At 41.3% G+C, this 14,728-nt stretch overlaps 1 long non-coding RNA gene across 3 annotated transcripts in view; it reads right to left on the reverse strand.

Annotated features, from left to right (window-relative positions):
* Positions 1–8,326: 8,326 nt before the first annotated feature.
* The window catches only part of LOC132783773 (uncharacterized), a 98,082-nt gene continuing 91,680 nt past the window's right edge, over positions 8,327–14,728 (reverse strand). Inside the window, exons 5-6 of one of the 3 annotated variants that reach the window (XR_009632188.1) lie at positions 8,597–8,683; positions 8,327–8,527 (exon numbers count right to left, since the gene is read on the reverse strand). This is a non-coding gene — a long non-coding RNA (uncharacterized LOC132783773). Of the gene's footprint in view, positions 8,684–14,728 lie in introns of all 3 variants that reach the window. The other 2 variants (XR_009632189.1, XR_009632187.1) reach the window with 2 other exon arrangements.

Raw genomic sequence — 14,728 nt, forward strand, 5'->3', positions numbered from 1 at the left:
GATGAAATAAATTCTGGAGCAATTTTTATGTTTGTTAATAAATTTTGCATGCCCCTTGCGATAATTTGAGCGATCGCGATTGCGCTTGCTGCTTGCTTCTTGCTGCAGACTCCCATCTTCGACTCCCAAGTCCGATCGCTTTGCTCTGCTTGACTCATAAATTCACTGGCTCTTTATGGCCACTAAAAATAATGCCAAGCAACGCGCCAGACAATCGAAATAAATAATTCATGCGTATGAGAATCAAATCCCTCTCCACACACACAAAAAAAAAACATATCGAATCGAATCCAACAGAGGAGGAGTTTTCCCTCCTTTTCGCTTTTGTTTCCTTCGGTTTATACCCGTTATCCGTAGGTTAGAAGGGTATTATAACTTCATTTCTCTGTGTCCGTCTATATGGGTCTTAGTTACTTTGGCTGACAATCTTGTATATTTTGCACTCTATGGTATATTATGAATGTAGTGCTATATAAATATACCCAATATAACTTTATGTATATTTGTAGTATTTTTGGTAGTATTTGGGCAGTATTTTTGGTATATTAGCTTGGTATATTTTTGGTATTTTTAGTATACTTTAAAATTATTGCCACACTGTGGTATATTTCGAATGCAGTACTGTATTAATGTACCAAATATAACTTTTGGTATATTTTTAGTATTTTTGGTAGTATGTTTGGTATATTAGCTTGGTATATTCTTAGTATTTTTGGTATATTTTAAAACTATTGCCGCACTGTGGTATATTGTGAATGCAGTACTGTATGAATATACCAAATATAACCTTTGGTATATTTTTAGTAGCTTTTGAGGTATATTAATTTTGTATATTTTAAAATTAATACCGCACTAGCGGGTATCTCACAGTCGAGCACTCTCGACTATAGCTTTCTTAGTTGTTTTTTTTGCTTATTTTTGGGCAGTGCCCAGGGGAGCAACTACAAATGGAGTGGAGTGGAGGGGAGTGAAGTGGAGAGATTGTGGCACTCGGATTCGCACTTGCATTCGTGTTTGCATTTTAGATTTTTCACACCTCGCAACTGACGGTGGTCTCTGTGGTTCAAAGCCGCCGCCGGCAGTCGCCACAACCTGTCCATGTACTTGGCACTTGGCACTTGATACCAGCCCAGCAAAGAGTCGCAATCCAAGTCGAAGTCGAAGAGTCGAAGTCGTAGTTGGAGTTGGAGTTGGAGTTGAAGTTGCAGTTTATCTAATGCCATTGGCAGGCCCAACTGTCGGCGTTGTCCTCACCAAATTTGGCATTGGCTTTTCAAATGTCTGACCGCGAATTTGTCGTGACTTGTTAATGATACGTTTGTTGCACACAGAGAGAGAGAGGGGGAGAAGATGCAAGTGTTGGCATGTCGCTTAAAAGCTGTTGCAAGTTGCCATGGCCGGTGCCATCTTTGGTCTAGGGAGAGTTGTTCCCTCTATACTTAGGGCTGTGTCTATGTTAATACGCGCATCTTCTAGAAGTCGACTTGTTGTTGTTGCCTCCAAGGCTATCAGTTTTCATTGATTTGAATAGGACCTGCTATTGCCATAGCTGTTGCAGTTGCAGTTGCAATTGCAATTGCAGCTAAGAAAACTAAGACTATTTTCAATTTACAAGTTGCCATAAATATTTCAACTTGTGTGCTTCTGCTGCTGCTTCACGTTCTCTCTCTTTACTTTTTTGTTGTTTTTCAGCAGTCGCCGTCAGCATCAACTTGTTCGTGCCGCAATTTATGAGCTGTGCAAAGCCAAGAGGCAAACACGGCCACAGAACATGCACCAAATCTGAAATTGTGATAATTAAACCAGCGAGTGAAATGAAAATGATTTACTTCGACACGGTTTCCCTTTCGGTCCCGCTCTGCAGGATGAGCCGCTGCTCAAGAATTCGCAACTCGTCATCCGACTGATGCTTATATCTTATATATATATGTCTAGTGTCTAGACCATTAATATTTATAAGCTCAACGCAAGCTCAGACATCATTTGAACAGCAGCCGACAAGTGGCGGTAAGTTGAACATCATTCAGACAAACACTTTCAGATTCATACATAAATGGGCAAAAAGGCGTAAAACGCTTCGCAAATCCCGACACAACTTAATGACATGCTCCGAGTAGCGTCTTCGCTGCCTACGACTTCTCTTTATTTCGTGAATTTATGGCCACATCTAACTGTTGGGTTTATGATGATATTAGCTATTCAATACGACAGTCATAAAAGCAGACAGATATAATCTTTGAATGAAACACAAAAAAATGCAAAACAACTGTCAATTCTTTTTCTATAGCTCGCTTTTTGAGTCTCTCTCTTTATTTATATAATTATTAGAGGAATTATTCGCATTTTTGGCTAGTAAAAATTCCCTTTTGTCCGATAACTAAGATCAATTTCTTTTTCTATCGCTCTCTTTGTGAGTCTCTCTCTTTGTTTATATGATCATTAGAGGAATTATTCGCATTTTTGGGTAGTAAAAAATTCCCTTTTGTCCGATAAGAAAGATCAATTTCTTTGCCTCTGTTATAACATATGTAGATATAATTAATATTAACGACTCAAGCAACAACTATTTCTTTTTCGATCAATCTCTTTTTGAGTCTCTCTCTCTCCTTGTTTATATGTTATAATTATTCGCGATATATGTGGATATATAAAGGAATGTTAAAGTCAAAACATTTCATACTATATTTTACGGTTTTTTGGTTAACTATTTTGTTGGTTAACTCAACTTAAGTTGCCTCTTTTATACCAATAATTATTATTAAAATTATAAAGCGCTAATGACTCAAGCAACAGCCAATTCTTTTTCTCTCTCACTCTCCCTCTCTCTCTCACTCTATCTCTATTTCTATCTCACTGTTTATATGATTATTAGATATGAATATGTAGTCACATTTTAGGCCAGTAACAATTGAAGTCCGTTGACTTTAACCTTTATTATAATTATAAAGAGCTTTAATGCGCTTCAAGGGCATCTGCTTGTGATGTCAGAGTATTGAGTAAATCTTAAGTCTCTTACTTGTTTCACTTTCATATCACTTTACGGTCACGTATTCCCAAGGGGGGGGGCATTTCCCAATAAGCTGGGGCATAAATCAAACATTTTTGTATTATTTTTGGGTTGCTCAACACGTTCGCAGCTTTAGTTTAGCGCGATATCTTTTGGCATTTTTGCACGTTGCACATTTATTTTAATTTCTTACTGATCTTTTGCAAATAGGCTGGGTTCAAAGCGATCAAGAGAGAGGAGGGAAGCGAGGGAGGGAGGTGGAGGTGGTTGAGTCCGATGGCAGATTATCTCTGTCAGTTTGTGTCTTCGGGCGGTGTCCATACCGAGAATGGGAATCAGAATGAGAATGCACCTCGTTTGGCTGCCTGCAAACTGCTCATTAGTTTATTAATTAAGTTGTGCAGCGCATTCTCAGGTTCCCAGGGATGCTGCTGTGGCATCTTTAGCTTTAGCTGTGGCAGTTACTGTAACTCCGGCTGCAGCTTGCAGATTTATTTCTGCCCATTATGAAAATTGTCTACATCTATGGCCAAGACTGAGTTGAGAGAAGAGTCGCCATCGTCTCTTAATATTATTATGCTAGTTGCGGCAGTTATTTTAAATTGTTTTGCCGGGCCTAATGATACCCTATGAGCGGACAACTAGCAACGGGCAATGGTCAATGGGCCCAACGGCACTTAAATCGACAGTAGTTGAGCTTTAACGCCTGGCCCAGGGTCCGCACCCAGAGCCAGCAGAGTTCTTCGCTGCTAAGTGGAAGGTGTTGAGAAAATGCACAAAAATTAATCATTTTATAATTACTAAATTGCCAGCCAGGCTTTGCACAAAGCTAAAGCCGAAACAGAAAAAGAAACAGAAACAGAAAGTTTAGCCATTTTCCAGCTAGTTTCGCTGGCGGCGTGGGCGTTTTCTGGCCAACTGTTTTGTGACCAAATGAATGCGTTCTGTGCCGTGAGGTGACGTCACCTGCGGCACTAAAGGGGGAGCAGCCCCAGTGAACGCCCCAAACGATCAAATCAGACGACCTTGGCGCTGTGCAGCGCATAACAAGCGGCATTCTATACGCTTTGAGATCCAACAAGATCTCGATGCTGTTGTTGTCTCAGTCGCTGTCTCAGTTGCTGTCTCAGTTGCTGTCGCCCTGTCTACATTTTTTCTCGCTTTACTTTTAATTTTGCACGCGTTCCAGCGTTTTTTCTGATGAGTTTGTTTAGTTTGAAATATGTTTTCTATACGTGCGTCATGTTTGGCCACAGCAACAACTGAAGAGACTGAAGAGCTGAAAAGACACACAGCTCTGACTTGAGCTAGAGAGCCACACACTTTAGCCCCCGGGGGCTGCAGTCCTTGGCGGGCTGGGACTATAATTAAAGGTATTGGTAGGCGTTACTATTGGCTCAGTTGGCTGCTGCCTGCTGGCGGCTGCCTGAGATCACTTTTGCCTAGCTCGACGGCGACGCGGCGGGACATCTCATCTCTGATTTGGCCTGACATTTAGCAGTCGCATTGCGTAAGTCTTGCAACCACAACAGCCACAACAGCAACCGCAACACAATCTCCATTAAGAAGCTACTAGAGTTTTGCCGAACTCTGCGCGTACAGTTATGCAAGTTTCCTGTTGCTTCTAAAAATTCTTGAGAAATTACTTTGGCAGCGCCTAACTTTGGGCTTTGCTCTGACCATTAATTGTGTGGCGGCAGCTTCTGTGCTTCTCTGCGAACAACAATGACGACAACAACAACAGCAACAGCTGTCCAGCGGATGTTGAGCACAATTTGCTTTACGCTTCCAACGCCTTCACCTGAAGCCATTCATTCGCTCACTCGCGCTCTGAATTAATTAGCACTTTGGCTTCAAAATTAATTACAGCAAATAACAAGTTACACACCGTAGACCAAGCTTTCGTCTCAGCCCCATAACCTCAGCACCTAACCCTAAACCTCCTCTCATCCCATTTACAATTTCGTTGATTTCGAAAGCAAAATTTACTGAGAATTTCTGCAATTTCAGATTCGTTGTCTGCCAAGCACACTTAACATGGATTCTTCTTGCGAATGATTTACATTTTAATCAGGCAACAAACATTTATAATGCGGCACAGTTGCACACATCATCATCATCAGAAGGAAGGCCACTCAAGAGGCAACCAGGGAGGAGGTGCTAAGTGCTACTCAAATGTGGCACAAGGTGCAGCACTCTGCTCCGCTCTGTTACGGATAGATTACCCCAAGACTGGGTTACCAAATTGGGGCGCCAACTAGAAGCACACGCCAACAAACCAATTATCACCTCAAAGTGTTTAACTGTGAGATACAATGCCTTTAACCAAACACAATGAGAACTAGTAAATAATTTGAAATGCCTTAGATTCTATGTAAAAAATTGTACTAATATATTTTTAAAATTGTATTATATTTTATATAAAAGTATTATATTGTTTATAAAGTTGAAATATTAAGTGTTTTTCAAAACTAATATCCTTTAGTATACCTGAAAATTACATTCGTTTTTAAGCCATAAATCGGTCAAATCAAAATAAATTTAGCAAGGACATACCTTTTTGTAAACAAGGTCAACATTACTATCAACTAGCAGTAAAGGATTCTAAAAATATCAACAAAAAATCTGCCTTAAAATTTTTAAATTTTTTCAAGGGGGGAGTATAGAAAAATTGGCCGAAAATCCAAAATTCCGTTGTATCTCGGCCATTTGAAGGACGATCGGGATGTCCTTTGGCACAAGGATAACTCTTTTCAATAGAAACCTATTGGCATACTAAAAAGGACGAATGTCCTGCAAACAGCCAAGTTACAAGGACTTTTTTGTATTCAGAAAATAGTGTATATCTCAGCCGTATCCTTTTCGATCCTTGCCGGCCATGTGTTAAACGAAAAGTTTTCATGAGGCCTACCATCCTGCCAAAGGATACCCAAATCGTCCTTGCAGTTCTCCAGTTATCCTGGAATTTTCAAATTTTGCCGTTTTCTCATGAGCCGCGAACCAAAAAATTACAAGTGTTGGATTCTTAGATGACCCCATAATTTTTTGATGCAGATCGATAGAGTTCGTCCTTGCGATCCTAGCAATATGTGTCCTTTGAAAATGCAGCAGGATATGGCCGAGATATAGCTTGTTTTGGAAAAAAAAATAGCATGGTGCACCCTAAAAGTATGCTCTATAAAATTTAAATTTTACTGTGCGAGTTTCATATTAGGCACACCCTAAAAGTATGCCATACAACATTTATTTTTCAGGAGCCAGTTTCAATTTTGAAATTTAAAAATAACCGACAATAATAGAAATCCGTTAAAATTCAATTTATTTTGTTTTTTTTTGCCATATCTCTGTCAAATCGTAAAGCATCTTGTCAGGACTTACCTTCTTGAACTCAGGGGAGCCAGGACTATCGATTGCCATTCAAGGATTTTAAAGATCCTTAAAAAAAAAGGACCTTTAATTTTTTCAAGGGGTAGGTATAGAAAAATTGGCCGAAAATTCAGAATTCCGCCGTATCTCGGCCATTTGAAGGACGATCGGGATGTCCTTTGGCACAAGGATAACTATTTTCAATAGAAACCGATTGGCATATCAAAAAGGACGAATGTCCTGTAAGCAACAAAGTTACAAGGACTTTTTTGTTCAGAGAAAATAGCTTATATCTCGGCCATATCCAGTCCGATCCTTGTCGGACTAGTGTCAATCGAAGTTTCTTGGCAAGGACTATTATCCTGCCAAATTTCATCCCAATCGTCCTTGCGGTTCTCTAGATATCCTGGAATTTCTGATTTCGGCCCGTTTTCTTCGGCCCCCGGACTGATAAAATTCAAGTGTTGGATCCTTAGATGACCCCATAATTTTTTGATGCAGATCGATGGAGTTCGTCCTTGTGATCCTGGCAATATGTGTCCTTTGAAAATGCGGCAGGATATGGCCGAGATATAGCTTGTTTTTGAAAAAAATATCCTTGGCGCACCCTAAAAGTATGCTGTGAAATAATTTAATTTTCCCGCGCGAGTTTCAAATTGGGCACACCCTAAAAGTATGCCATACAAAATTTTTTTTTCAGGAGCCAGTTTCAATTTTGAAATTTAAAAATAACCGACAATAATAGAAATCCGTTAAAATTCAATTTATTTTGTTTTTTCTTCATATCTCTGTCAAATCGTGAAGGATCTTATCAGGACATACCTTTTTGAGCTCAGGGGAGCCAGGACTATCGATTGCCATTCAAGGATTTTAAGGATCCTTAAAAAAAAACGACCTCAAATTTTTTCAAGGGGTAGGTATAGAAAAATTGGCCGAAAATTCAGAATTCCGCCGTATCTCGGCCATTTGAAGGACGATCGGGATGTCCTTTGGCACAAGGATAACTCTTTTCAATAGAAACCGATTGGCATATCAAAAAGGACGAATGTCCTGCAAACACCCATGTTACAAGGACTTTTTTGTATACAGAAAATAGCGTATATATTGGCCGTATCCTGTCTGATCCTTGCAGGACTTGCGTCAAATATAAACTTTTAGTAAGACCTATCATCCTACCAAAGGACATCCAAATCGTCCTTGTAGTTTTCGAGATATACTGCACTTGGCAAATTTTAGCATTTTCTCATGACCCGCGGACCAAAAAATTACAAGTGTTGGATCCTTAGATGACCCCATAATTTTTTGATGCAGATCAATGGAGTTCGTCCTTGTGATCCTGGCAATGTGTGTCTTTCGAAAATGCGGCAGGATATGGCCGAGATATAGCCTATTTTCGAAAAACTATTCCTGGTACCCCCCTCAAAGTATGCAACAAAAATTGAATTTTTTGGCACCAATATCAAAATTTTAGTTTTGTTTGTTTCGCCATATATCGGCCATTTGAAGGACGATTACGATGTCCTTTGGCACAAGGATATCTCTTTTCAATAGAAACTGATTGTCATACTTAAAAGGACGAATGTCCTGTAAACAGCCAAGTTTTAAGGACTTTTTTTGTATACAAATAATAGCGAATATCTCGGCCGTATCCTGTCTGATCCTTGCGCGTCGCATGTTAAAATCAATCTATTGGTGAGACCTATGATCCTGCCAAAGGACATTCAAATCGTCCTTGTAGTTTTCAAGATATCGTGCACCTGGCAAATTTCAAATAATTGGTGCACCCTAAAAGTATGCTATATAATTTCCATTTTTAATGCGCCAATTTCAAATTTTAAAATTGCAAATAAACAACAAATAAGATAATTCGTTACATTTTTAAAATACATATTATTTATTTTTCGTCGTATCTATGCGGTGAATTATAATTAAGTAAGTGAATTATAATTAAATTTAAACAACGTTAACATGGTACAATTAAATATAAAAGATGATTATTAAGTTACACACAAGTCAAATACCAGGCAAACATAAAACAGCAACAAACAATTATAAAGTAATTTAATTGCAAAAGTGTCCTGGCGAATTTCAAGATAAGTTTCCTTGTTTCTATATTAAGTTCTGGTCTGGTATTTAAATTGCTCCACATATTATCTAAAAGTGGATAACATCGAGAGTTGTAGTTGTTATTTAAACCTGGAAACCGCCATCCAAAAATTTTACTTTTACTTATTCTGGAATTTTCATCGATTTTAAATACTTTGTAGCTGTAGAGCTCCTCCAACTCCGTCAGGCGAAGTAATTCCTTATCTGTAAGAAGAAAATGAGATACTATTATTATAATTTATTTGACGTTATCTAATAAAATCAAATATATTTGTATATATAATAAAAGTATTCCCATGATTTGTGTGTAATTTATTTATGACATTTCTATCGCATAACATTATGTAACCACAAAACAGAAAAAGATCAAGAGAGAAGGGAATTTGTGAGGGAAATTCGTGTGGCATGTTCCGATCCAGTCAACAAGTGTGTGCGGTAAGTCTCGACAATGGCAACACAGTTCTGATGACTTTAATTGTTTGTTTGCGTTGCGCGGAACGAACCCAAGCCGGGGGGTCTGGTCGCAGTCTGGAAACGAATAGCGAGGGGGCTGGGGAGCGCGGGGAGCATGCGAAAATGCAAAGGTAAGGTAAGGAAATCAAATTGGAGAACTCGAGCGTTGAGAAAGCACCGTTAAGGTGACTCGACGTGCGCGGCAATAGATAAAAATGCCAAACTGAGTAAGAAACAGTCAGGAGACAGTCACAGCAGTCAGATAGATGATAGACTGGACAGACAGACAGACAGAGAAAAAGACTGAATTGACTGAGAGACAGACAGTTGCAGCGGGCGGTCCGACCGCAAGCGATGACCTCGTGCAGAAAACTAAGTCAGACTGTAAAGTCGGGCTCACTGAACAATCAGCCTCGTCTGAAAAATTACCAAAGATATCTGATGCAAGCAAGGGATGCGGGTCAGTGGGCGAAGAAGGAGGTGGGAAGGGAGGGCATTGCATATGCGCAAAGCGAGCCACAACAATAGCAGAAGGCAAAAGGCAAAAAGCAAAGCCATGGCCATTGACACAGCTGGGCAACATTCGGCAAGCCCTGAGAGCCGAGCCTTATAAGGCAGGCTGTTAAGCTGGCAAGTTGGGAAACTGGCAAGCTGGCAGGCACGATAAAATACTCGTATGTAACTAGTACATGGTGTGCCTCCCTCGCCGACTTCTTCTACCCACGCCTGTGAGGCCAACTGAAATGCATGCAGTACAGTTAGCACGAGGGATTTATGACATTTACCGTAACCTGTCGACAACGACGATGACGACGACAGCAATCAGCACTCAGCAATCAGAGGCGTATGTAAATGTGATACCCTGTACCCAATAAAGATAGTCACAGAATTGCTTAGTAAATGTGATACCCTGTACACAATAAAGACAGTCAAAGATTGCTTAGTAAATGTGATCAATAAATAAAAGTCAAGGGATTGCACAGTTACGGACAATACAGAAAGAAGATTTGCTTTAAGGTACCTCCAGTATTTTCCTCTATAAATTTCTAGCATTCCAGGGGATACCCTGTAGACAATAAAGAGAGCCAAAGGATAACTTAGTAAATGTGATCAATAAAGAAAAGTCAAGGGATAGAAAGAAGGTTTTCTTTAAGGTACCTCCAGTATTTTCCTCTACAAATTACTGGCATTCCCCAGCCTATCTCCTGTATTAATTTTCGATATTCGGTTTGCATTAATTGACTTTCAACAGCTGCACCTAGTTTGGGTTAGGCAAGCCAATGTCAATGCCACTGGCCAGACACAAAATCGGGACGGGAGCAGAAGGGAAAACTGTTTGCTGCGGATGCTGCCAAATGGCCCTGGAGCGTCGTGTCAGTTGTCAACTTCGGCGCGGTCATCTGACACCTGACCACCGAATTGAAAATGCGTGGCGAATGCGCCTCGAGTCTGGTTTGCGTGTATTTGAGAGTGTTTGTGTGTGTGTGTGTGTGTGTGTGTTGTCTGTGGCCCGTCGGCTGCAATTTCAATCAAGGCGCAACAGGCTAAGGGTTGACCTGGGATTATGGAGAGTTTGAGTTGCTGTTGTTCTTGTTGTTGCTCTTTTTTATTCGCAATCTTATGGTTATCAAAATAAATGAAGTGTTGCCAGCAACAAGTTGCGAGGCGCGGAAGCTGCTCTGTACGTGCTTGCCACAGCCCGCTGATTGCTTGCCCCAGCCCAGCCCTTGCCTGCTGCCGTTGCTGTTGGGAATTGGGAATTGTTGCAAGTTGGTGAATTGGCAACTGCGCCTTGTTAAGCTGCCACCAAGGTCCAAGCCAATTTTCAATATACAAATACAAGGCAGCAGCAGCGCGAGAAAGAGAGAGAGAGAGAGAGAGAGGGGGAAAACAGTGCAGAGACTTATTTAACAAACGTTTGCACAAATTGAATATTAAGCTGGCGCTTTCCGCCATGTCAGTGCTCCCCTCTCTCTCTCTCTGTCTCCCGCTCGCATCTCAACTGACCGCTGAGCGATGCAGTCGCAGATAACAGAGATCGAGATAAGCATAGAGCGAGGCGCTTCCTGTGCACTCAGTTGGCAGTCGCCTGTTGCCTGTTGCAACTTTACTCGTACTCGTATCGTACTTTCGGACATTGGCATTTATTTGCCACACGCAATCAATAGCTGCCCCAACTGGAGCTGCAGCACTTTGATCATCATTTCGCTTAATCGGCCCGCTGTGCACATGCAGATATACAGCTGGGAATCAACTCGACTCGACTCGATGCAAGATACATGCACATGTATCTGATTCTGCATCTGCATCTACTGTTGCTGCTGTTTATCTAGCCTGCGATTGTCGTTGCTGCCTTGTAACTGACTGGGCCATGTTGTTAGTCATTTGTTATGAAATGTGTGCAGAGCGAGAGAAAGAGAGAGGTAACTAAAAAGGGACTGCTTCTCTGGTCTCTGGGCGGGCTCGTCTTACCAGACGACTCTGCATATGCATGAGAAGTCGCCGTCTCCTTCTTCGTCTGGAGAGTGCTGACTGTGTGGCATTTCAACTCGCCATGTGCGGAATTCTTAACACGTGTCAGTGGCGCATTTGTCTTGTCTCCAGTTGGCCCCAGCTACTTAGTCACTTGGCAACTGGCAACTGGCGGAAGCACAAAGTTCTAGGGATTGTGCCCTGTGTGTAAATGTTGCTCCACGTTTCCGTAAAGTTGTAATCAACATAATGTTTATTGCAAACAAAGCTAAAGGCAAATTGCTATTTTCAGAATTAATAATGCATTTTCCATTTGTTCCCGCTGTGTTGCTATCCAGTTAAATTTAAGTAAATTACTCTACTCAAGGCTAAATTAACAGAATGCAGGTGAATTTCGCAATTACCCCTCAAAGATTACTGACTGAGTCAAAGCTGTTAAAATTATAGTACAATAAAATTATCCCTACGTGTTCATTACAAAATCTGGTTTGCGATATTAAAAATAACTTAATACCCATAAAGAAAAATATATGTTTGAATGACGCGCTAATTGAACTCAAATTTGCGTTGCGCAGCCAACTTAACGTGAGTCACAATTTGCGTTGAGCAGACAACTTCAAGTGAGTGAAAGTTTGCGTTGCGCGCCAAAGACAAATACTGCGTTAGCAGCCAACTTCACGTTGCGCACTTTTCCGCACGTGGGTTCATGTCTTTGCTAATGTAAAAACTGTTCCCAACTTATCGAGAACAATTTATCGATTATGGGCGCAAACTGTTATGAATTTGAAAAGGCATGAGCAAGTTCTGATTCGAAAAAAATATGTTGTCAATGATATATTAGTTGGGTCTGTCACTGGGATAACAATAAATGTGAGTTGGCGGGCTAATTAGGTCGCTCGATGAGCGTAATTTAGTGCCCACAGCGTGACAAAGAGATTTGGCAATGAGTTGGTTGTTGACAAGATAATAAACACACTAAATATTCGTCATGAGTAAAATGCGGATGGCACACGAAAGTCTTAAAACCCTCTCCTTCCAGTTACTTTGATTTATTACGCACTAATGAAACTTATGCTCCCATAAAACAGTCATAAATTCGCACACTAAACGCCGAACAACAAAGCCTGGGCGAAGCGGGGAAAAAAAGCGGGGCCAAGGGGGATGAACCGCGGTGAGTCCAGACACTTAATTATAAGCACAAAGGTGCATGAATTACAGCAAAAACAGCAACAACAACAATAACATCGAATGTAAGAACTGAACTGCAGCCAGGCGAAAGCACATAAACAACAAAGGCCATAAAAAGATGTAGAAAGCAAAGAGGAGCGGGAGGGGGGGGGGAACTGCCATCCTGAACTGAACTGCTACTGACAGGGAAATGTCGGCCATTTTGTGTTGATGTCTCGTCGCCGCTTTAATGCGAACTGAGAAAAGAATTTATACAAATTAGCGGTGAAATAAATTACGCGACGGCAACGGTGGAAAAGCAAATGAAATTAGGCGCCCTACGAGCCGGCGAATAAATGAGCGAGATGGAGGGATGGAGGGACAAAAACAGACGGAATGAAAGACAGTTGAGGTTGAAATGCAAAGCAAATATAAAACATGTTCAGGTGAGAAGAGAACGTTTAGTCGAAGAGGAAATACTCTTTTTTAATGATGAAGAATGTTATTGGTTTGCTTGTGATTCGCTTTCAAAGAGTCGAAAGAAGGGAACAGCTTTAATAAGCTTTATTTCTTTACTTTTCCAACACGCTACAAAAAGCTTTAATTCAGTGAATCGTTGGCTACTTTAAGGACTATAATTTGTCTGTCATATTGTGCAGCTAAGAGCGCCACAAGTGAGTTCAACTCCCTTGCCAATGAGGTATAATCAAAAACAGAGCCCGTGAAATGCATAAAGTGTCGCGTGTTCTGCTGCGTGGCCCAAGAGGAAGCAGCCGCATAATGAAACATCCCGTGGCCCAGTGACGTAGCAAAAGGTGGCAATAGTAGCGTAAAGACTGGGGCAGGGACAGAGACAGAGACAGAGAGATACAGAGGTGAGGGTTGAGGCGGAGGTTCAAGTTGAGGTAGAGGCTGTCGCCCTTGACTGTCTGGCGGGATTAAAGGCACGATGGAGAAGAGAAAAGCGCATTCATGACGCTGACATGCTGGAGAATAGAAAGAGAGAGAGGAGGAGAGCGTAGTTAACAAGTAAGAGGCGTGGCGAGGTGGAGGGGAAGGTGGCATGTGAAATAGCAAAAAGGTAAAAGTCAACATGACACTTTTTGTGAGTGCCCGGGCACTTGGGTAACTGCGACTAAACTGACATTTCAAATTGCCTGAATGGCAACCAAATCACATGCTAATTTCGCAGAGACAGTGGCAGCAGCTGCCAGGTGGCATGTGGCAAGGGGCAGAGAAAGCTAATCATGCCACTAAAATGTCAGAGCATACGCAATGAGAATTGACGCTAATGAGGCTGGCATAATCCCTGTATATATCAACTCAACCGACTGCCTAACTAAATGGAACACATTTTACCGTACCTCTCTTCCCTTTCCCCTTTCCCTTCCCGTTCCCCTTCCCTTTTAGAGCACTCGCAATTAACATGCTTCATCATTATTGACACACGTTTCGACAGGGTAAAAGTCAGCTCAACATTTCACAGTTTTTCCATCATTTCCTTTTTTTTTTTTTTTTGGGGTGCTGACAAATTAAGCTGCTTGTCCTCCCCCTCGTTCCCCTCTCATTTGCAGCAGGTTGCTTTGTTAATCCTCTTTGAGGAGGCTTCAAAAGTTTAATGAAGTCCATCAGAATGACTTTATGAAACGCACAGCAGGCAAATGAGCGTCAGCTTTTTAGCTTGGTTTTTCGTAAGGTGAAAGTGCGGAAAAACTTTCTTGGCACTCTTCGGCTACAGAAATCTACAAAATTCTCTTTGCAGCTGCCTCAACTTTATTACACAAATCAAATACTTGACTAGGTCCTTGGTCCGACAGCAGCTTAGTGTTCGTTATTCATACGCCCCGTTGCCAGTTGCCAGTAGCTAGTCGGCAATTGGTCTGGCGTGGCCTGCAAGCCATGACGACCACTTAAATAAAGGCTCATTACATGCGCGCCACAATTTTTATTGTTGCATACATTTGTGGGCACACACACACACCCACACACTCAAGCACACACACAACACTTTACCACTCTTCACTTTGGAGTCTTATTTATGTTATACGCATATTTGCCAACAATTTGTGCGACCGACAAATAAGTTTATTGGCGTCTTGCCTTTGTTTAACCAACGTTCGTTGTCCGCCTCGTGTCGAACAATAACCTCGAGTCCCC

Source organism: Drosophila nasuta, chromosome 2L (assembly GCF_023558535.2).
Source record: "Drosophila nasuta strain 15112-1781.00 chromosome 2L, ASM2355853v1, whole genome shotgun sequence".
In the NCBI taxonomy this organism is placed as follows: domain Eukaryota; kingdom Metazoa; phylum Arthropoda; class Insecta; order Diptera; family Drosophilidae; genus Drosophila; species Drosophila nasuta.